Source organism: Lagenorhynchus albirostris, chromosome 5 (assembly GCF_949774975.1).
Source record: "Lagenorhynchus albirostris chromosome 5, mLagAlb1.1, whole genome shotgun sequence".
NCBI classification, from domain to species: Eukaryota; Metazoa; Chordata; class Mammalia; order Artiodactyla; family Delphinidae; genus Lagenorhynchus; species Lagenorhynchus albirostris.
The window spans coordinates 121,553,498-121,578,556 of record NC_083099.1 but is presented as its reverse complement, the minus strand read 5'-3'; the positions used below and the strand labels follow the sequence as shown (position 1 = coordinate 121,578,556).

At 34.5% G+C, this 25,059-nt stretch overlaps 1 pseudogene; it reads left to right on the top strand.

Annotated features, from left to right (window-relative positions):
• Positions 1–14,814: 14,814 nt before the first annotated feature.
• LOC132520301 (ubiquitin-conjugating enzyme E2 J2-like) lies at positions 14,815–17,897 on the top strand (annotated as a pseudogene).
• The last annotated feature ends 7,162 nt before the right edge of the window (positions 17,898–25,059 follow it).

Below are 25,059 nucleotides of genomic sequence, written 5' to 3'. Positions count from 1 at the left end.
GATCTGAGGGTCACACGGCCTCACTTCTCCCATGCCCTACTACAGTCACAGCAGTAAAAAGTTGATGCAAGTCCAGTGGGAAGGGGTATTGATTCTCTCAATGGGAAGAATATCAAAGACTTTGCTGTCATTTTTCAAAACATACACACCTAACTACCCTCTCTGATTAGCCAACAGTTTCTACCACTATCTTTTTCCTTTTCTGGAACCACAAGGTCTGTAACTTGCTGCTTCTCTCTGAATATCTGCTCCAACTCTCTCCTCATCCATTCTCAACCAGCTTCCTTTTCTTCTTGAATATAGCACAAATGACTACTAATGGTCATTCAACATCGTAACATAGGACATACTACCTACAATAAGAGAAATTATCCTTTCCTGTCTTTTTGAGAGAGTATATGAATGGCCAAGCACTATTTGAAAATAAGGCCACTTAATTCATGAGTCAGTGACCAGCACTGAATTAGACAAGACCAGGAAAGGGTAGTAAGAAATGGAGTGGAAGAATTTTATGGCTTCCCCTGATAGAGGGAATCTGTCTGATGTTTCTTGAAAGCCTTCCTGGAATGTTTATAGCTACACACTGTGGTAAATGTTTTACCAAGGTCATAGAACTCTTGGTTTATGAGAGCAAATCACCAGGAAATAAAAGTCTGCTATAACAGAACTTTTAACAGCACAAGTCACAGGACAAATATTTAAAATAGCATTAAATATACAAAATATGACTCAAAACTATCTATATAATCTTCTCTTTTGAAATGTCAAGATTGTTACACATTTGGATAATCTATAGACAAGGTAATTAATTCATTTGAGGTAATGTTAATACAGAACTATTTTTCTGCTCTTTTAAAGAAAAATGAAGTATCCAATATCATACTTTTATATTATAATAAAATCAATCTCCTTAACAAAGAAAATGAATAAAGGACAATGTTAAATAGAACTTTTAGTGATTTTTTTTTTCAAAACTTCAAGTTGGGAATAAATTAGAAAAAAAAAATCTCCTTTCTTATTGAAATGATTTAATAAAAACCTTACTCTCCAAAAAATTAAAATATATCAAACTTTTACCATATAACAGATCTTACATAAGCAGTTCATTTTTCCAGTCCATATTAAAAGTCACAAAAAACCTAGAAGCCAGCTAGTATTATCTCCGTTTTCTAGATAACATTACTGAGATTTAGGGTTTAAGTAACTTAACTGGTACAGTATATCAATAAGGACAGAAGAAGAAATTAGATTTAAATCTATCTTATTCCAAAGTGGGGAAATTTTTAAAAATGCCTGATTGCAGACCTTCTACCAAACTAGTAGATAACAAGTTTAAAGCCTTATTATAATTGTATTTGCATAAATAAAGAGATGTGACTTTTCTTATATCCAGATATTAAAAAGATCAAGTAGATAGCATAAAAATAAGGATTCTGAAGCTCAAGAAGTTTAAGAAAATTACTAAGTGCACATATCTTGAACCATGGGCCACAACTCGAACTCAAGTCTCATTTCTCCCATGATGTGACACTCTCACCTTTTCACTTTGTCATAATACAGCATTCATTTGGAATTCCTATTGCAACTCTTTTCACAACCTCTGCATAAATTATTCATTACCTGTCTACTCCACAGATCTTTTTTATGTTATTTCACATAAATGTGACTTCCTAGAGCATTTATTCATGTTAAGACTCAATAGTGTATTTGCAGTAGCTTGGTATATATTATACCAATTAATTATCATGGTAGCATCACTTTTGTTAATTTGGTACTTTCTAGAAGATATGGAAATATTTTTTTCAAAGAAGATATACAGATGGCAAACAGTTACATGAAAAGATGCTCAACATCACTAATCATCAGGGAAACACAAATCAAAACCACAATGAGATATCACCTCACACCTGTTAGAATGACTGTTACCGAAAAGATACCAAATGTAAAATAGATAGCTAGTGGGAAGCAGCTGCATAGCACAGGGAGATCAGCTTGGTGCTTTGTGACCACATAGAGGGGTGAGATAGGGAAGGTGGGAGGGAGAGGCAAGAGGGAGGAGATATGGGGATATATGTATATGTATAGCTGATTCACTTTGTTATAAAGCAGAAACTAACACACCACTGTAAAGCAATTATACTCCAATAAAGATGTTTTAAAAACAAAATAAAGAAAGAACAAGTGTTGTCAAGGATGTGGAGAAAAGGGAATTTGTGAACTGTTTGTGGGAATGTAAACTGGTGCAGCCACTATGGAAAACAGTACAGAAGTTTCTTAAAACTTTAAAAACAGAACTGCCATATGAGTCAGCAATTCCACCCTGGATACTTATCCAAAGAAAACAAAAACACTAATTTGAAAAGATACGTGCACCCCCATGTTACTTGCAATATTATTTACAATGGCCAAGACATGAAAAGAATTTAAATGTCCACTGATTGACGAATGGGTAAAGAAACTGTGCTATATATAGATACAATGGAATATTATTCAGCCATGAAAAAGAATGAAATCATGCCATTTTTTCAACAATATGGATGAAACTCGAGGGCACTATGCTAAATAAAATTGTCAGACAGAAAAACATAAATACTGTACTATCTCACTTACATGTGGAATCTGAAAAACAAACAAACAAATGAGTTTATGGATGTACAGAGCAGATTGGTGATTGCCTGAAGTGCGAAATAGGGGATGGGTGAAATAAGTGAAGGTTATAAATAGATCAAATGGTATAAAAAAGAAAAAAAAAAAAGAGTTGGGTCAATATTACTACACAGCACTTATAAGTGTACCTTTACATGGAAGTTTATTAATGCAAACTAACATGGAAATTAAAGCAATCTTAAATTGCCAGTTTAAACTAACAAAAACTGTCTCAAGCATACTATATAGTAGTTTCTGGAAACAAAACAATTACCCCAAGAGCAAAATATATTTGATCAATTATATTAATCTTCGATATTATTTAAAGGACTTATTTAGATTAAGTATGCTCTAATGTGCTGTTTTGTACTCTTAAAAATGTGTTCAATATTTATTTTAACCACTGCAATAATATTATTAATTATAAGAAATTAAGAATATTTTAATAGATGTGTTCTTTGCTTAAAGATTGTAAAGAGCACAAGTTATGAGCAACTTTCATCTAGTGCAAATAATCTATCACAGAAGAACCATTAAAATTATTTTCAACAAATCAGTTCTGTAATTCAGAAACACCTGCCTATGAATAGATTTTCCCCAAGATCATTTTAAGTACCTAGTTGAAGTTATTCAGCCTGTCTCATCAAGATTTTAACAGATAATTCATTCTAAATTGTTACATAGATGTCTCCAGGCACTACAAAAAATTATTTAAATATATTAGAATGAAATGTGTTAAACACTTTCATCATTATCCTGAATTGGAAACAAAAGATATAGACATTTTTTTCTAATTAAAAAAAAGTTTGCTCACAAAATATTAAGAAATTCAAATGATTGCTTTAAATATGCCAGATTAATACAATCTATTAGTTTTTTAAATATTTATTTTGGAGTAATCAAACATTTGCCAAAGTTCAAGGTTATTTAGGTAAATACACACACACACACACACACACACACACACACACACACACACACAGAATGAGAATATCTCCATTAGAAGATGCTTTTGTAACCCAGATAATAATACATCCTTTGAAATGCATACGACTCAGAGACTATTTAATGTTTAATGGGAGTACTACATCCATGCTTATATGGAGAAAGTTGGCAACCATAATATCTTTAAAGCTGTTTAAATTATCCTCGAGTCTGTATGCTTTTTTTTGCTGTTGTTGTTCTATTTTATTGGTATCCTGCTCCTTGCTTCTACTTACATACGGAACTCAGTCATTTTGCATGGATTCTTTTAAATGAATTATGTAAAAGGTGAATGGACACAGCCTTTACCTTGTAACATATAATAAATAGTCAAGGTTTCGTTCTGTGGAAACGTAACTGAAATCATGGACGATGGGAATTTGAATTACAATGCAACAGAAAACATAAACTGAAACAGGGTATTCTGACAGTCCGCAATTCTTTCCACTCTGCTGTTTCCATCCTCCTCCTACACTCCAGCTCGTGTCCTCAAATCACACCAGTGCCTCCCCAACCACGAGCACAACCCCGACGCCTCCACTATCACCACCGCCAGTACCACTCCCTAAGGAAATTTCTTTAAAAAGATGCTACTGTAAATTAAATAGAAATGAAGGGAAAGCTTCCTACTTCTGTAAGCAAAGCACTTCAGCTCTTAATAGACATGCTTTGCCTTGACCCTCCCCTTTCAGACCCTGCCTAGGTCCAATCATTTCAATACCTAAATAGGCCAGCAGGTGTTTTCCTAATTAATTCATGTTTCTCCACTAATAGGTGCCAGCTTTCTAAACATATATTGTCTCAATTGTATGTAGTGAGGAGCAATTTTATATGTAACCATATTAATGATAAATTAAGCATATTGTTTCTATAGGGATTTATAAAGAATGTATTAATCATACAACTCATTTCTTTAAAATGTAACTGAATTTAATCTCTGCTGTTAGTGGTTACATAGGATGCCTAATTTAAGAGAGTTTATAGGTTTATTGAATCTTCAAATATTTTTAATTAAAATTGTCATGTGTATAGAGATATATCCATAGGTACTTAGGTTAAAGATAATGTTTTTTCATTCATCAAATAGTATTTCAAGGAATAAAGAAATGGCTTAACGTCTTGCTCATGGTATAGAAGAAGGGAAGTGTATATTTTAAAATTAAAATCAAAGGGGTATTCTCTGTCGAATAAGAAAGGAAGTATAAGAGATATTCTTTCTTGCATTTTAGCACAGCATCTTTCTTAAAAAAAATCTTTGACTACCTCTGATTTAGGTGGCACAATAGCTTTCTTATGACACTTATGTTAATCTTTTTTCCCCTTTCCATTACCTGAACATATCAGTATGTTTTCTTGTTGAAATAATTTGGACTAGCAATTTGCAAATTTCCTCTGACAGCCCTTAAGGTACAATAAATTTCTCAAATCAGTGGGAGCCCTTGAAATGTGTTTTCAATATCTCTGCTGCAGATGAAACTAGCGAGCTACAAATGTGTAAGTGCACAGAAAATCAGAAAGAATGAATTTTTCACTTACACGTAATCAGATGTTTCCTTAATTATGTGCAACCCCGGGCTATACGGAAGTTTCTCATTTCAGAATTAGATTTTACAACCAGGATTTTTTTTTGTTTATATGCCTGTACTATATTTAATGAGTTTGGATCAGAAAAAACAGAAAGAAAAACTTGACCAAAAAATACATCACTCTTTTTAAATGTTTTAAGGTATTTCCTATAAACAGTGTTACTTCAACATATGAAACTTTACTGAGTGCCCATGGATAACAAAAGGCTATGTCCAGTCTAAAGTTTTGAGGTACGTTAGAGATTTTCTTTTGTGGTTTTGACCATGGCAGGTGCAGGCGGAAGGGAATCCAATATGCTACTGATAGTATTCCATAGCCTCTATATTTTTAGACTTCTATGATTATGATATATTTTATCATTTTTGGTCTGTAAAAATTTTTGTTTTTTCCCCATTTTTGACAATTGCACTTTTGCCCTTGAGGCAGTATGCTGTGGTGATTAAACTGTAGGTCCTGAAATCAGACAATTGGGGTATAAATCCCTGCTCTTCCACTTACTAATTTGGGCAAGTGACTTAGTTTTTGTGGGTTTTTTTTTTGTTTTTTGTTTGTTTCTTTACTATGCATGAATCACATTTAGGATTGGTAATACATACAAGTAAACCCATTAGATATCTTAATGTCTTAAATGCCTAAGTAGCTACTTTTCTCTCTTATAGCTTAATTCCAAAGGTCTTGAATTGCTAGGATGACTCCATTAAAACATCAGGGAAGCAGGTACCTTCTATCTCTACTGCCATCCTCAAGGCTACACGGTAATTGTTGGAGCTCCAGCATTTACACCCTTATTTCAGGAAGAAGGGTAGATAAAGAGAAGGACAAACAGTACAACCTAGTCCAGGAGTTTGTTTCCTTTAATGAGGCTTTATGTGATTTCCAACTCCCACTTAGATCTCACTGGCCCAAACTTATTCACTTAACTATACAGTCAGCTACTATTCCATTTAGTATCACTGACTGGCCACCGCAAACTAACTGGAATAAAGGAACAACTATTTTATTACACTGATGGTTTTCATCAGTTAGGTATTTAGAAAAGCCATAGGAAGAATGGCTTGTCTCTGGTTCCATGATGTTTGGTGCCTCAGTTAGGAAGACTCAAAACCCAGGAGTAACTTGATGACTCTGGGCTTGTATAATTTGAAGGCAACTCACCGACATGCCTGGAAGCTGATAATCACCGTTGAGTGAGATCCCAACTAAGACATCTAGACAACATCAAGATGACATCTGTGTTACCTCCACAAGGTTCCTGGGTTTCCCTAGAAGATGGGCTGGATTCCAAGAGTAAGCATTCAACATAAAACAGGCAGAAGCTGTGTGCTCTTTTCTATTCTAGATTTGAGTAGCACACAGTGTCATTTGAATACAGTCTTTTCCTGCAATCATACTAAAACCTTCCTTCCTATAGTAAAGAGGAGAGTTATTAGACTCCACTCTTAATGGGGCTAGTGGCACATTTGAATTATATAAAACTGTTTGTTGTGAGAGATATTGTTTTAAGTCATCTTTGGAAAATTCAATCACCTGCCTTCATAACTGAACTTTTGAAAATCTAATCCTTTATCTGGGTGCATTTTACCCCTATGAAAATTATGGTTTGGCTGCTTCTAAGAAGGAAAGAAAGGATATTCATCAGTCTTTGAAAGACCTCTATTTACCCATTTGCAAAATAAGTAATATAATATTATATAGCTCTAAAAGTTCTTATCAGAGATAGGTGAAATAATGCCAGCTATCATTCTGGGGATATTGTAGAGTAATATGGTAGCTAAGAGGGTTCCCCACAGCACGCTTTACTCCACATGGATACCATGGGCACTTTGGTGACACACTGACCTTTTACTGCCAGGGACATTCTTCTAATGTATTATCAAAACCTAGTGATTCTCAAACTTTTTATATCACATCTCACATAGACAATGACATTTTACAGAAACTGGTGCATCAAAGGTTGCTCATGGTCTGAGGTGACAGGCAAAGATCTCTGGGTCACTCAGGCCCAATCCAGTTCACCTGACTGCTGAGGAAATCAAGGCACACCTTTAACACACTATCATTATCAACTTTTCTCGGGTCAAGAACCTCTATTCTATAAACTATATAATTTTCTCTTTTACCTCCAAGCTAATGAACTACTTCATCAATCAAAGATACAAAGTTTCATTAGGAATTTATATAAACACATCACTCTCTCTGCCACAACATTCTTCCTTGATAATGATATGAGAATCAAAGTTGCGGTTTGAGCAAGGAGACTCAGCAGAAGGAAGACACCTGGAAGTGTAGCTCTACTGAAGAGATTTGGAGCAAATATACCTGGACAGGGGCTTCCCTGGTGGCGCAGCGGTTGAGAGTCCGCCTGCCGACGCAGGGGACACGGGTTCGTGCCCCGGTCCGGTAAGATCCCACATGCTGCGGAGCGGCTGAGCCCGTGAGCCATGGCCGCTGAGCCTGCGCGTCCGGAGCCTGTGCTCCGCAACGGGAGAGGCCACAACAGTGAGAGGCCCGCGTACCGCAAAAAAAAAAAAAAAAAAAAAAAAAAAAAAAATATATATATATATATATATATATATACCTGGCCAATAACTACAGTTTTTCTATGATTTGCTGAGCTGTGCTAATATATTAACTGCATTCCTGGGGTAGAGCACACATGAATCCAAATCGAGCCATAGGAATGTCACCTATGGGTGTCTGATTTAGGGATGACTGACTGTCAGACTGGAGGCTGTAGGATTTGTGCTTATGCATATTTCTGATTTACTTGTTCTTTGCATCCTTTTCTATTTATGCCACTCTTTTTTTGCCTTTATATAGACCATTATTCTCTTTCACTTCACATTACTTTCTATTCATACACACTTCATGAATTCTTTGTCTTACAAGCTACATGCTTACTCTCCCTCTATGCTAAACACACCCTATATAAGTTTTCACTTTTCTAAATATTTTTATCATCTTCAGCAGAATTGAATGTTCTTCAATGATAGAGAAGACAAACATTGCACTTCAGTAATATAATTGTTTGAAACTATGGTTACATTTAATGAAAGAGAACTTAGGCACCATGAGGATTCTGAACTCCAGATAACCCACACCTCATTCTGAAACTCAACAATACTGATCCTGTTTCATTGGTCATTGAAATCCCATGAAATTACTTTTCAGTAACTAAAGATAAGGACAATTTGTGTACTTACTGCAAGGGCACTTCTCTGGTTCACTGACAAATGGTGCCTTTAAAAGTTTTTACTTGCCCTTTTGTGAAGTTTGAATGAGGATTCAGGTATCTTCTCAGGTCATTAGTCTTTAGTGCAAGATTGCCAGTAGCACTTAGCAGAAGGTTAATATGCAGGAAGATACTTCAGGAGATATAAACATCTATTTTTTTCCAGAGACAATTCACTTATTCATATGCATTTATTGACTACTACTATGACCCAGGTACTGTTGTAGGTGATGCAGATAGGGAAGAAAACCTGTGCTTGAATAGGTAGAGACAGTCTGTGGCATCCTTGAAATATGCTTTTCAGATCTCACTCAGGACTCTATTTGCCAAGAGTGTAATTGACAACCAGTACAGCTGTTGCATTATAAAATCTATCACTAGATTTGTGATATATGAGGACATGCTTTCTGTGTGTATTTCCCTGCCAATGACTGAGTGCGGCTAGGATATTCAGGCTCGCCCATTGCTGGGAGATTTGGTACTGGTCTCATGGGACGCTTTGGCTCAAGGACTCTATAGTAGCCTTGCCAAATTCTCTTAGGTCTGTATAGAAATCTCAGGTATTTCACTCCTCCCCTCCCCTCCCCTTCCTCCCTCCCTCCCTCCCTCCTTCCTCCTTCCTTCCTTCCTTCCTTCCTTCCTTCCTTCCTTCCTTCCTTCCTTCCTTCCTTCCTTCCTTTCCTTCCTTCCTTCTCTCTTTCCTTCTCTCTCTCCTTTACCCAGAGCCAACTAACATTAAGATCTGACAACTTTTCAGACTCCCCCAGATCCCTTCTATTTTTCCTCACAGGCATTGTCCCTCACAGAGCTCTTGAATGACTAATTCTGTCCTGATGTCTGTATCTCAGAGGAACCAGGCTAACCCACAGAACAACAGCAAAGAAACAGTAACAGATAACTGCTATGGAGAAAAGATAAAGCAAGAAAATAGAGGTAGGTTGTACAAGGTAAGTAGAACTGCTATTTTATGTTAAAAAAAAAAGTCTATTTTATAGACTTCAGAAAGTGAAGCAGAAAGTATAGTAGTCCCTGCTTATTTGTGATTTTGCTTTCTGAGGTTTAGTTACCCACAGTCAACAGTGGTCCAAAAATATTAAATGGAACATTCTAGAAAGAAAAATTCATAGGTTTAAAATTGCATTCAGTTCTGAGTAGTGTGATGAAATCTCCAGGACTCCTGCTCAGTCCCTTCATGGATGTGAATCTTCCCTTTGTCCAGTGTATCATGCCCCTTAGTTACATAGTAGCCGTCTTGATTATCAATCAGGTTGACTGCCACAGTATCACAATGCTTGTGTTCAAGTAACCTTATTTTACTTAATAATAGCCCCCACATGCTAAAGTAGTAACGGTGGCAATTCGGATATGCCAAAGAGAAGCTGTAAAGTGCTTCCGTTAAGCGAAAAGGTGAAAGTTCTTGACTTAATAAAGAAAGAAAAAATCATGTGCTGAGGTTGCTAAGACCTACAGTAAGAATGAATCTTCTATCCATGAAATTGTAAAAACAGAAAAAGAAATCTGCACTAGTTTTGCTGTCACACCTCAAACTGCAAAGGTATGGCCACAGTGCATAAGTACGTAGTTAAGATGGAAAAGGAATTAAATTTGTACAATAAGATATTCTGAGAAAGGCAGAGAGACAGAGTGGAAAGAGAGAGCACAATCACATTCACATAACTTTCATTACAGTATACTGTTATAATTGTTTTATTTTAATATTAGTTACCATTGTTAATCTCTTACTGTGCCTAATTTATAAATTAATTTTTTTCATGGGAATGTGTGTATAGGAGAAAACATAGAATTTATAGGGTACAGTACTTTTTATTTCCCTTAGGAATTGGCATTTTTTAACATTGTAAGCATGTATAAATATTAATTTTAAATGGATCTGGTAAGACATAAAACTGTAAAGCTCCTAAAAGAAAACTTAGGGAAAACTTGCCTTGACACAGTTCCTGACAATGGAAACAGTAAAAGGATTTTGCAGATGTCATTAAAGTCCCAAATTTGTTGACTCTGAGTTCATCAAAAGGAGATTATAGTGGATAAACCTGATTTAAAACAGGTTAAAGTTCTTGAAGAAAGGACTGGGAACCTCACTGAGGTGGGAGACTCTCCAACTGACATTGAAGAAGACAGCTGCTGTAAGTTCTTCATCAACAAGGAAATGGCTTTGGCCACAACCCAAGGAAGCTTGAAAGGTAACCTTTACCCAGTAGAACCTCTGAGGAGAATGTACCTCTGCAGACACCTTGACTGCAGCCTTTGGATGTCATAGCAGAGGACCCAGGTGAGCTGTACCCAGATTCTTGACCAATGGAAAGTGAGATAAAAATACGAGACATTTTAACCCAGTAAATTTTTGGTAATTTGTTATGCAGCAATAGAAAACTAATACAATTACCCAAGAGTGCAGGAGTGCTTTAAGAAAAATAGAAAACCCTAATAAGTAAATGCCTTTTACAAACCAAATCAAAAAGTGAAAAATTTTCCCTCTGAAAACATAGGTGTTTCATGTATTATTAAAGTATAATTTTAGAAAAAAATATCTGGAATAGTGATAATCCCACATATACAAATTTGGACAAAGAGTAAAAATTAAAAGTTGTTAAACTCATGACCTAGTATAATTTGCCCTAGGAATGCAAGAATGGGTTGCTATTTTTAAAAAAATTATCACTGTAAATCACATTAACCAATTAAAGACAAAAAGAAAAACTCTCAGTAGATCCTGAAAATATATCTAATAAAAATAACAATTATGATAAATCCTAGCAACTTGATAAACTGCTCTGCCAAGAATCAAAGCAATATCACACTTGAGAGGGAAGAACATAGTCATTTTCTTTACTGTAAGTAAAATGCCAGCTTGCTCACTTATATAGCTCATAATCAGTAGGGTACTGGAAGTCCTAGCCAAAGAAATATAACCAAAAAGTTGAGGGAAAAAAGTGGAAAATGAAAAAAAAATGTAACTTTCTTAAAAATCACATAATGATGCTAAAAATCTAAGAAAATAAATATTAACTCCTCCATAGCTAAGATGTACTTAGCAGAGTAACTGTATCAAAATATGAAAATAATAGCATTCAAACAAATCAGCAATAACAAAGAATTAATATATACAAAAAAACAAGAAAAAGTATCATTGAACCTGACAAGCAAATCAATATATTATATGAAGCTACAAAAATTTTCACAAGTTAATGGAGAAATTTGCTAAATCTCATTGCATATAAAATTTTGACTCAAAATTTTAAAGTCTCTGTGATGTCAAAAGCATAATGAGTAATCTAAAACTGTTAAAAAGAACTGGGAAAGATGTTCACATATAGGACAAAAAATGCTAATTTAAATACAAAATTAAAAAACAATAACTATGTAACCCCCTGCCCCCAAAAGACAAATATGCCAGTAAGACAAAAAACAACAAAAAGCCAATATCAAAAACGATAATCAACATAAGAGGAAACCAAAGGCTAATGAACATACTAATTTATCTATAACCCTGAAAATATTTTATTCTATTAAGTTAGTAAATATTAGATACTCTCAAAATCCCATGCATTGGCCAGGATGTGGGAAAACAGAAAAGAAGTAATAATAAACTGCTGGTGGGATTGTAAATTTTCCATTTATTTAAGAGACCATTTCTTTACTATATGGTAAGATTTAGTGTTCATTCTCTACACTCATCAAGAGTGTCATAAGGAAACAAAGATTCCATGTAGCATTGCTTGAAAAGGCAAGTTTGGAAGAATTCTTGTTAGAAATGGAGAAGAATGGATAGGAAATATACATAAATGATAATCCCATAATCTGTGTACACTATTCTACCTTTATACTTTTCTGGATAATTTATGTATTTCATAATATACTTAAAAGTAAATAATAATAGTGAACATCTTGTAATGAATTTAAGAAGCCATATACATATGTAATAATCTGAAAAATGTATCTACAAATGAAAAGCTGAATGGCTTCATGAAACCTCAAGTCCCCAAATTCTCAGATAAAGAAATGAAACACAAATTTCCTTCAAAAAACAACGTAACATTCAAGCTAGAGATAATAGGAAGTGTTTGCTATCAGAGTACAGCAACTGATATGTGAGAATACCATCAGAACACAAAGAAAATATGTTAGATTTGGTCAGGAAGACAAAAGGAGGTAAAGCTCAAGCTGAATTTTAAAAGACAATAATAAGATCACATCACTCAAGACCAGTGATTGGAATGAGAACAAAGCTCTAAATGACACCTGTAGGAAAACCTAATTTTAAGGAGTACAAGAACAGAAGCAGACACTTCAAAGAATACAAAAGTACACACTCATTTATCCTGTGCCTGGCCATGTACTAGGCCTTTCACACGTATTTTTTTTCCCTACAAAATTATTATAAATAGATATTATCTCATGTCAAGATAAAGAAATTAAGCTTAGAGAATTTAAAATGGTAAAATAAGTTACTCTTGATAGACACAAATAAGACTTTCCTGATTTTAAAATTCCTCTCTAATAACTAAACTTGATAAGCATTATAAAAGTGTGAAGAAAGACTCTCAAAAGAATTATAGATACAACAGAGGAGTGAAGTGAAAATTATACAATTTGAGGGAGTGACCAATGGCATATACAGTGTCATAGAATGAGGATGGAGGAAATCAGTATGTGTTCAGTTGTAAAATGAGAGAAGTGAGGAACAAGGGATAATAAGTGTGCTATTTTGAGTGACTCCACTATGAAAGAAAGAAAATGAGAGAATGCTTATTAAAAATAATTATATGGATTTTTCATCTGAGAACATGTTACGGGTATGTAACAAATGATACTGTGATCTGTCGTTATCATACTGGAGGTCACAGCCAGTGCAATAAGAAATTTTTTAAAAATGTGGTATAAAAATTGGAGACTTGGATGGTAATAAATAAAAGTGTATTTATTTTACAAATAACAAATAAACGTGTATTTCTTTTACAACCAATATATATATGAACTACAATTAGACAAATCAAAATAACAGAATTTACCAATGTAATTTATAAAAACCAAGTTCTAAATATGAGGAAAAGCAATCAGGAAATAAAAGATAACATTTCTGAGAGCATAAGAAAGATAAGATGTACAGCAATAAATCTAGCAGAAGAGGAACATTAGCCCTCCCCTAAGAACAACAAAAATAGAGATATTCCAGGTTCAAGGTTTGGAAAAAACAATACTGTGGACACGTAAATTCTCTCCCAATTAATATACTGACTCAAAGCAACCCCATTAAAAATCCCCACAGGTGTCTTAGCAAAACTTGGTTAGCTGTTTCCAAAATTACATGAAAAATAAAAGTCAAGAAGAGCTTAGGCAATCTTGCAAAAGTATTAAAACATTAAAACAATCTGAGGAACTTTTGTTCTCAGATATACAGATGAATTATAAATATATAATAAATATGACAGAATACAATTGTAAACAAGCAGGACCCTATGGGGCCCTCCCAGGACAGATCCCACCCCCCAACCCATGTCCTCCACCTGCCTCTTATTTGTAGAAAAACTTTAGCCCCCTAGGCATTCCTCAAGTTCCAAAGAATAAATTTAATTGGAGAAGTGAGAAAACGCAGAAGCAAAGGAAAACAGTCAAGCAAGACAAAATAATAATAGTTTAGCCACTATACAAAGTCAAGGGCCTTTAGTTCCTTCTCAAGGGCTATAGATAATATTCTGAGCAATAGGCTTTGAGCTGTTTTACAGATACTGAAACCCCCACCAGGTGGAAGAAGTTAACTGTATTCTGACCACAAGCACAAAGACCCCAGACTGGTTGGAACCAGAAGGTTGATGATGTTGGTTCCTGACTACCTCACCACCAACCAATCAGAAAAATGTCCACAAGTTGATCATGTGCCCCACAACCCCCTCCCTCACCCTGGTTAAAAACCTTTCCCTGAAAGCCATCAGGGAATTCTGGTCTTTTAAGCACTAGCTGCCTCCACTCCTTGATTGGCACCCTGTAATAAATGCTGCACTTTCCTTCAGCACAACCCAGTGTCAGTAGACTGGCTTTATTGTGTGCAGGCATGAGAACCAAATTTGGTTCTGTAACACAATTAGCTCAGAAACAGACAAGAAGAATCCAATAAAGTGCCCAGAAATCTGACATTAAAAATTTGATATACAGTGAAATGGGGAAGAATTTGGCTTTGGTAGTGTAGTGGGTCCATTGGATACCCATTTGCAAAACTATGAATCTGGAGGTGGCAGCACTGCAGTGGTGCTTTGGACTTGGTCCCAGCACTGTGTGGCTCTCCAGCTGGGGCTCTGTTCCAAGCCCTACCACTGACAGCCTGAGCACAGTGGCAATGGAGTGAGATGAGCAAAGAGAGCAATAAGAGAGCTCCAAAAACAGCAACCCAGAGACTGAAACAGGACTATCTTCCAATTTAGAAAGACTGGTACCTTACATGTGTGCTGAGCTCCTCCTTTCCAATATTCTTGAATGGCACTACAGTTCAGCTGCATCCATAAGGTTATGCATGGCAGATTCAAACAACTACAAATGAAAAATACTGGGGAAAATATTACAGAGAATTCCAAAAAGCAGAACTTGAATTTGCCACCATGGGGGCAACTATTTACATAGTATTTACATTGTATTTACAACTATTTACAAAGTATTTATATCATTATTAGGTATTATAAATAATCTAGGGATGACTTGAAGTATAGGGGAGGGTGTTGATAGGTTATATGCAAACACTACCCCATTTTAAATAAGGAACTTGAGCATCCTCTGATTCTGTGGGGTTTTGGAACCAATCCTTGGCAGATACCAAAAGACTACTGTATATGCACCAAAGTCCTGAGATGACTCCTTGTGAAAGTAGTTATTATCATGGACAACTAATTTTTTTCCAGAGAATTTTCTTTTAAACCTCCTAGTATTTATACAACTCCCAATGGAAAATTCAAGTGCAATACAAAGCTGAGTCTTTTCATCATGGATTTCCCCAAAGACAACCTAGCCTAGTCCATATCCACCATCCTGCCTGGGCAGTACAGAAACGTGGGACTTCAGCAAAAGACAACCGCCAGCACAAAGTTTAATGTTTAACTAAAAGACAATGTCTTTTTTGAATTACTGCTGAAGTCATATAGGAAATTGAAAACATATAGCACAAGACGAACTCAGCAGCAGACCCCAGACTTTCCCCTTCCAAGACATGGTTCCAGACAGAGAGGGACATACACCATGGCCAGAAGGTGCTTCAGCTCTTCTATGTGGTTGGGTGGGCCTAACCTTGCTGGGCTAAAGCAGGCCAATCTGAACCAAGGTCCTGGAAGGCGCCCTGGTGACCTTGTTTGTTATCGTTGAGTTTGCAGCCTTGCCTACGCTGTCAAGTAAGTTAATTACATGCTGAGAAGGGACAGCGCAGGAGGAGCCCAGATGTGGCAGAGGTAGTTGGCGATGCTGGGTCCCAGCTTGACACAGGCTGGCGGCACGCACTATCGAGTGCAGGGCAGACCCACCACACTCCTGGGGTTAGCTTATTAAAAACCTTAAGCAACAACAGCAACAAAAACAAAGTGTGAGGTTTGAATTTGAAGGAGATGTGAGATTCTCAGCCCTTGGGTGTACATTATCAGGTGTAAATGACGAGCAGTCCTCGTGCTTTGGTTTTATACCTTATCTCCTGTCTTATCTTTTGACCTGTTTTAGTAAATCTGTTTCATTTTATTAGATTTAGTCACTTAAAAATATAAAACTTGGGACTTCTCTGGTGGTCCACTGGTTGGGAATTCACCTTCCAATTCAGGGGGTGCAATGGTCCGCATCAAAAATATCTTAAAAAAATATAAAACTTGGGGCTTCCCTGGTGGTCCAGTGGTTGGGAATTCACCTTCCAATTCAGGGGGTGCAATGGTCCACATCAAAAATATCTTTAAAAAAATATAAAACTTGGTGCCTATCAAAATATCAGATATAAACATTTCTAAGTATTAAATGAAAGCAACATTGGTTAAAGTACCTAGCAAACTAAAGGCACCTAATAATGTTTGTTGCTTCTCAAACTGAATGACTTTACCAAAGTAAAGTAACAAATGCACCTGTATGTAACTATTTTATAACAAACAAGTGTAAGTTATTTCACAGATCCTTTTAAATACTTCATCCTTAAGAGAAAGTTTGGGACTTCCCTGGTGGTCCAGTGGTTAAGACTCTGTGCTTCCAATGCAGGGGGCACGGGTTCAACCCCTGGTCGGGGAAATAAAATCCCACATGCCCTGTGGCGTGGCCAAAAAAAAAAAAAGTTCATTAATCATTAGCAAAATATTGCTTTCAAAATATTTTAAGGCACTGAAATAGATGCATACATGCCAAAATTTCAATATAGTAAAATGTAATGAAAAGTATTCTGAATTAGAGAAGTATATAAAATAAATATGATCACTTTTATAACCTGGATAATGTATACCTAATTACTCACTGCATTCACAAAAATCTATTCTAGGTGCATTGTAGGCTTAAAGATATAACATATTATCTAGAAGAATATAGATTCTTGATATTTAAGACCTTCATGATATTGAGGTAAGGAAATATGCATTATATGGACTAAAAAAGATAATTTGATTTACATTAATCTAACCAACTTTTATTCATCAAAAGATATTAAGAGAATGAATAGGCAAGTTATAGACTAACTTACAGTTCATATTACTGACAACTAAAACCCAGAGTATATATTGTACTCTTTCAAATCAATGAGACAGTGTATTAATTTGCTAGGGCTGCTGAAACAAAGTACCATAAACTGATGGTCTAAATAACAGAAAAATGTCACCTCAGTTCTGGAGGCTAGAAATCCTAGATCTAGGTGTCAGTAGGGCTGCAACTTCCTAAGGGCTGTGAGGGAGAATTCTGTTCCATATCATTCTCCTAGCTTCTAATGCTTTGCTGTCAATCTTCATCTTCACATGGCAATTTTCCCTTGTATGTATGTCTAAATTTCCCCCTTTTTATAAGGACAGCAGGCATATTAGATTAAGGTCCACCCTAAGCCAGTAGGACCTCATCTCACCTAATTACATCTGCAAGAATCCTATTTCCAAACAAGGACACATTCTGAGGTACTAGGAGTTAGGTCTTCAACATATGAATTTCTGCAGGACACAATTCAAAGCAAAACAGACAACCCAATAGATCAAAACATGTAAAACATGTAAACACTGGAAGAGATTCTTATGAGTCAGCTAATAAATGTGAAAAAGTACTCAACTATTTAGTCAGCAGGAACCTGCAAAATAAAATTAAATTTCAGTATACCACCACTAAAATGGATGAAATGGAAAAGACTGATAATATTGACATCAGATTGGAAGTCTTATATGCTGATAATGGTAGTTTAAGTCAGTCCAACTGGTTTGGAAAACTCTTTGGCATCCTCTACTAGAACTAATTATTCGACAATTCCATTCCCCAGCATGTGCTGTAGCAGCACTGCTTGAAATAGATAAAAACTTTAAAAAGCCCATTAAGTGTGATTGTGTGTATGTATTTATATATGTATACATATTCGCATATTTATATATGTATATATATGTTTTTGTAGATTTATATAAAGTATATCATAATAAGGAGATAAAATAAATATTGTTTGGATGCATCTCACAAACAAGTTTGAGTAAAAGATGCCAGACACAAAAGAATATATACAGTAAAATTCCATTTGTACAACATACAAAAACAGACCAAACTATTTATAGTGTTAAACATCAGAGACATTATTATCTTGGTGGAGAATTGTTAGTGATTGGGAGGGAGCCTGGGAGTGGCTTCTGGGAGCTCATGATGTGTTATTTCATGAACTAACAGCTGGTTATATAGAGAATTCATTTTATAAAAATCCATCCACCTGTATATTTATGATTTTTGTTCAGTTTCTGTATTAATGTTATATTTCAATAAGAATTAATTAATTACTTAATTACTTAAATTAATTACTTAAAATAATGGAAAGTTACTATCTACTGTAATATCCAAAATCACTTACAAAAGAATCACAGGATAAATGACATATTTCTATATATTCGGTTGAAGAATAAATGTTTAAAATGAATTTGTTTTTAATAAAAAGATGAACAAACATGTAAAACAATATACATTTCTTTTTAAATAATTGTTGTGCTTTAGTTGCAAGAAACACTGGAATAAAAAACATACAATTTCACACATGAGTTCTTCAAATTTTTTCACTCCTTTATCTTGTATCATTTTTTAATGAATTCACTTTTTGGCTACAAAGAAACAATGTTTTTAAATATTGGGAAACTAACATACATTCATTTAGTAAAGTATGTTTTTGATCTCAGTGCATGTACTCTCTATATATACCCACTGAAAACTTCCCTGTGGTTCTTAGATTATGGGAAATATGCTTAGGTTTCAAATACAATTTCTGGACTCATTGATGAGATTTTGTTGTTTATTTTTTTAAATTTTTAAACTTTTTTACCTTTCAACCCCCTAGTGTATCTTTAACATGTTTTATTTGAAAGTTGTTTAAACCATTTCTGTTGTTCCCACTATTTGGGACAACAGAAAGTATACTCAGATCTGTTTGTACATTAGGATATTTATACTTAGATTCAGTTTTGGGTAAAAAACATCACATAACTATGAATATTTAAATAAACTTAAAGACAGGAATCAAAAATACCTGTAAAAATGTAAATGCCTTTGCTTTCTCCATCACCAATGACTAATACTAATTTTCATATTTTGATGATAAGCCTAGTTGTAATTTTAAGTTTTCTTAACATAATACTACAGAAATAAATATAAAAAATTCAGAGTTGGCATTTAGATGAAAACCTTATTCATTTGAACTTAAGAGTTTTATTTTAATTTCAGTAAAATATAATAGTGTATATATATTGTTTTATTCTTGTGGTTAAAATCTCTCTTAGTATTATACTTTTTCCTAAAGTGAATGATATAAAACATTTCTTAGTGAAGAGAGAAAATTAGGTAGCCAGAGCCCTCATTTTATTGTTGTATTTTAGAGTTTAGGTTAAACATTGAACTAAAATATTATATAAATATATATGGAATATATATATATATACACACATACATTTGTGTTATATATCATCTGTATATAGAAATATATATTATATATATATTGTATATGTGTCTATATTCAAAATAGGATGCATAAAGGACCATAGCTTACTTATCCTTGTGAAGCTGACACAATTTTGTCATGTTTCCAAAGACTTCTAAATCTTTGGGAAAAGGAAGAACAAAGACAATTAACTCAAAATATAGCTGGCATTTTTAACTCTTCCACTCCTCATAACTACACATCTGTATCTTAACCTGACTTAATTTGATAACTATAGTTTTATTTTTTTTAACCATCTATTCCATTTTTTTAATTCTTTGCTGGAAACCTGATAAAATGGGCTATTTCTTGGGGCAAGGGTGACCGAAAATCATGTTTTTCTGAATTATCTAGGTCTAATTCATTACTGCCTTAATAGAAGTAATTTTCCATTGGCCAAGTCTACTGAGCAAAGGAATATTAAAAATTCTAGAGGATTTCTACTGGTCCTCTTTGCTCCCATTTTGTAACCTCCTCAGGAGCTCCCCTTGTGTAATCTGAAACCTGCCCTGTACATGAAAGACAGGGAGAGACCTAAGAAAGGCAGCCCACTCTAGATTGGTAGGTGGCGGCTTTAAGAAGCAAGGGAACTTTCAAGGCTTGTCTTGGGCAGCTGCAAGACCAGTAACTTTTGCACCTACCCACCAAATCTTAAAAGTTTATACAGATGCTTTAACTGGGTTCAATCATGTACACAGTCCAGATGGTCTCAACACCATATTACCATTATTTCAAAGCTGTGTCCTTGGGTAGCTTCCAGCTTGGGAAAGACAAGCAGAGCACACATTCCAAGGTGGGGTGTGGGGATGGTGGTATGAACAGCCTCCAAATGCTCTGGTCCAGCTTGCAGGTCAAACTGGAGGTCGTGTCTTTTTGATGACCTTTCTCAACAAGCAGCATCCCAGTTCATGTTTGGTAATCAGAATTATTCACCTTGGCTAGTAAGTACAATGACCCCTTTTTCTGCCTGTTGGTTCAGTGGTATGAGATTTCAAAAATGTTAGTGAGTGAGTGAGGAGTCAGCATCAGTTTCCAAACCACTGGAGATATGAAACTTTTCCTAAGGGAAATAGTTGTTCATTGAGCACAAAAACATCCAAATACTCCAATCAATTTGATTCAGGATTTGGAAGAAAAATATCTTAAGTAGATAATTAGTTGTAACAGTGAAAGGGACCACATCTCTGTCTTCTGCCTGGTTCTTGGACCCATGTTGTTTCGCTAAGGAGTAGATGTTATCACATCTAACCTATTAGGCATGGGTCCTATTACTAAGTCTTTAGTGTATTCCATTATTCTATTAAATTTGCTTCTTCTAACTGTGTATTCAAACTAATGAATCCTGTACATGTTGACCTCATTGTTGTACTCACTTTACCATAACTAAGCAGAGATATTCTATGGGATTACATGTTGATGGATAAAGCTCTTTGTAAGATCATGAATGATGATGATGGCCGAAGCACTGCAGACAGGAAGGGGATTTAATATTCAGAATATATCTAAACCCATGAGAACAAACATGTACTCCCTTCATGATAAAACAGTCCAATATATTCAGCTTTCTTGCAGGTGGCTGGCTATTATCCCTGAGGAAAGATCCTCTATCGTGGCTGCATGTTAGTAGTTTAAGCACTTATTAGTGACGGTAAACAGATCATTCATGGCGAGGAGAAATCCATGTTTTAGTGCTAATGAACTGCCTCTGTCTTTGCCACCATGGTCAGTTTGTACATGGACCCACAGTGTAAAACTTAGAGCACCTACGAAAAAGGGCACACAGATGTCCACAGATTACTCATAAATGACCACTATAAAATTTCTATTTTCCCTGAGTCTTTGGATTTCTTCTTCAATACTCCAGAAATATTTTATAGTATCTTTCTCATTTGACTAAAGGTCATATTGGAGTTCAGGATGTAATTAACCAACTTAGTTCACACAATTACCTGTTGCTTAAACCCATCCCTAATACTGATTTGGTGTATCCATATCAATACATTTGGCCTGCCTAGTCTCATATTTTGTCCTCTTTGGTCAAACATCTCTTAGCCCACCCCCATATATGTTCCCGTAACTCCTGCTGGTACAAATTGGAAAGACCATGTTATTCTTTTAGTGTGTAGTCTGCTTTGTCCCAGACCACTTCTTGTACTTTTCCATTTGGGCTATGCTGGGGTTCCAATTCTTAAAGGTCTTAAAGGCCGACGGCAGAATGAATAGTTATAGTTGTGAATTTTGAGTAGACTAAGCAACTCCTCATGAAGAAACTCTCTCTTGTGAAGTCACTGGAAGGATTTTATGAAGAAAAAGTCAATTTCCTCAGACAGAGAAGGGTAAACTATTTCTAAGAGAAGAAACACTGAGTTATTTTGGAGATCAAAATTATCACCTTCATCTGTGTCTGCCCAAATGTTTTTATCCAGTATCTCAGTATTCTACTCTTTCCCCTATTTATTTATATTCAAATGTGAGTTTAATGGACTATCAATTCTGCATCCCTGAAAATAAGTCTCTTGGTTTGGTTCATAGCGGCAATTAACAAGTTTTCTGATTTTTCATATGTGTTCTAAATTTTGTATTCAAGACCTTTATACTGATTCTCTTCCACTCCCTTTAGGAAAGTTAAAATAAGCTAGACCATGTAGAATGTTTATAACTGCCACAACTACTGCTTCTTTTAACTCCTTGCCTCCACCTACACTCCATTCCATGCTGATAGTAGTGATGTTTTTTGTATCAATGCTGCCACTATCAGTGTTCCATTTGCTCCTGGCTAGAGGTTATCCATGTGCGCTAGACAAGTATCTGATAAGAAACAGGCAGTATACTCAGAAGGAGTAATTTAAAATACCTTAATGAAGAGATGGTTTATAAAAGTATAGGCAGGAATGGTGAAGTACCCTGAGGCTATCTACAGAGAAGAGCCATTAATAGAAATACCCCGTATCCACTATCCAGTATCTGCCATGATTGTTTCATCTAAGATTCTAATTGTTAACATTTTTTTATAAATTAGAAACAGAAATTACTATTATATTTGTTAGATATATTATAGTAAACTATAACAAAGATTGTGTACTCCAAGTGTGTAGCAGCTAAAGTTAGGTTTTTTCCTCAGTTGCATATATCTAAAATATGTGACATCCAAGACAGAGTTATTTTTCCCTCATAATAGGCAAGACCTAGACAGCCTAGTGGTGATAACATGTCTAAGTCCAGAAGCCTTTAGAGACTGAGGTTCCTTTGTGCTCAACAATTCATCCCTCATTAAAGATGCTGTCCACAGCTCCAGGCAATAGGAAGAAAAGAAAATAAAGTCTTCATTTGAACTGTCTTTCATGGAGTGTTCTTAGAAATTTCCTTGTGACACTTTCTATCACTTCTAATTTGCTAGAACTTACTCACAGGCCAGATCTCATGAAGACGGACTGAATACTATATATTTCTAATCTTTGGTGGTTATATTTACAGCTAAAGAGTTTTCTTACCATATAAAGGGGAACACCTTTATTGGAGTTCACTTAGTTGTCTCTGACTCACAACAACACTGACAAATTCTAGCCTAAGGCAACATAAACATAAGTAGGAAGAGATCTAGATAAATATTTTTGAGTTTTATATTTGACTCAGCCAAGCCATTGAAATATCATTCAGGAAATATCAGAATAGGGAAAATAATTTTCATACAAATAGTCTATTATAAATATACTCATACTTGAAAGAGAGCCTTAGAGTCATCACTTATAAAAATTGTAAAAAATAAAATGCTTGAATTGCCATTAATATACTTCTTTTCTTGAAACCATCATTATATTTTTCATAATAAGATAATTTTCTAATTCACTAACATTCTACATTTTGTGCAAGTAAAAATCTAACTTTACCTATGGAACTTAATACTTAATATTGGTTACATATATAAAATTTGGTGAGTTTAAATTATCTCTAAATGATTTAATATTATAACATCATTTTGACCACTCAAGAGTATAATTTATCTATTGTGAATAATAAGAATTAAAATGAAATCAGTAATGTCATCATGATTTAATAAAACAAATAGTATATAATGGAAAAAGTCTTTACAGTAGGATTCAAAATATTAAAAAATCTTCAATATCATTAACAACATCGTTATACATGTCCTTAATTATTCTAACATTAGATAATAAAATTCTGCATTCTGGTGTTTTTCTGCTTCTATTTCTTCTTCTACTCACTAATGTTTTCCAAATGAATGTTATTTCCCAGATTAAAAAAAAAAAAAATTAAAAATTGTCACGTGATAAAACTTAGGGTTTCCCTTTTTTTCCCCCATGGAGCTCTCTCTCCAACATTGGGTTGATTTCTTTTCAGGGAAATAAATAAACAAATAAATAAATAAATAAATACTATGAAGGGCAATATTTAAGGAATTAAGAAGGTTCTGTAATCCACACATCATAAAACCATTAACTATAAGTAATACTGTAAAAATGAACCAAAAAAGAAAAGTGGCTATTTCTTAATGAAAACTATGAGATTTGTTTGTAAAAATTTTTTTGCATAAAGCAATTAGGAAACTTCATTTACCAATTAAATAATATGTTATTCAAGTGTGATTTCTTTCAGGTAAATTATCAAGATAAAATTTGAAAAATAAACAAGTAAAGCAGAAATAAGAAATAAAAACAACCAGGAAATAAAAGGCATTTGCTCAAGAATTAAACTAGAAGTCATCACAATATACAAAAAAACCCCAAACAAACAGTTATATCAGACAAAATAAAAGGGCCATATAATTTTTACTGAAATATGCATCAGATACCATTGAAATATGTAAATCTCTAATAATTCACCTTTGAAGTAGTTTAGAAAGGATGGCTCTATCAAGCTATAAAGAATTTGAATTACAACACATTTTATAATGTGTGTCTATTCGTTGAAAAGTTTACAAAACAACGTATTAGGAAGAATTTACTCTAAAAAACTGGAGACTTGATCTTAGGCAAGAATCAAACATTTGCTTAGGTGTGATTCAAAAAGCTAATTAAATATAAATCTTTTTTATCTTTAAAATAAAATAAACTCATTCCTGTATAATTTTTTCATATTTTGACTGAGGGATAGATCACAGTGATCTCTGAGTTTTCATATTTGAAAATGGTCTTGCTCTCCTGATATTATCCTTTATGTTAACTTCTTCAAGAGTAATAGTCTGAGCAATTAAACAATACACACACTAAAAATCACCTCATTAGTATACACTGTAATGATTCCAGTCGATAAAAATTGGTAAGTCCACATGAAAATATTCATAATTTGTGGTTAGGTGGCCTTGTATACGTTATTCACTGATTCCTACATTCATCCTTTTATTTGCTCTCTTATTTCTTAATTCTTAAAATTCTTAACTCATTCCATGCCACACTCAGTTATCTTATAAACTTCTTAAGCATCTATTCTT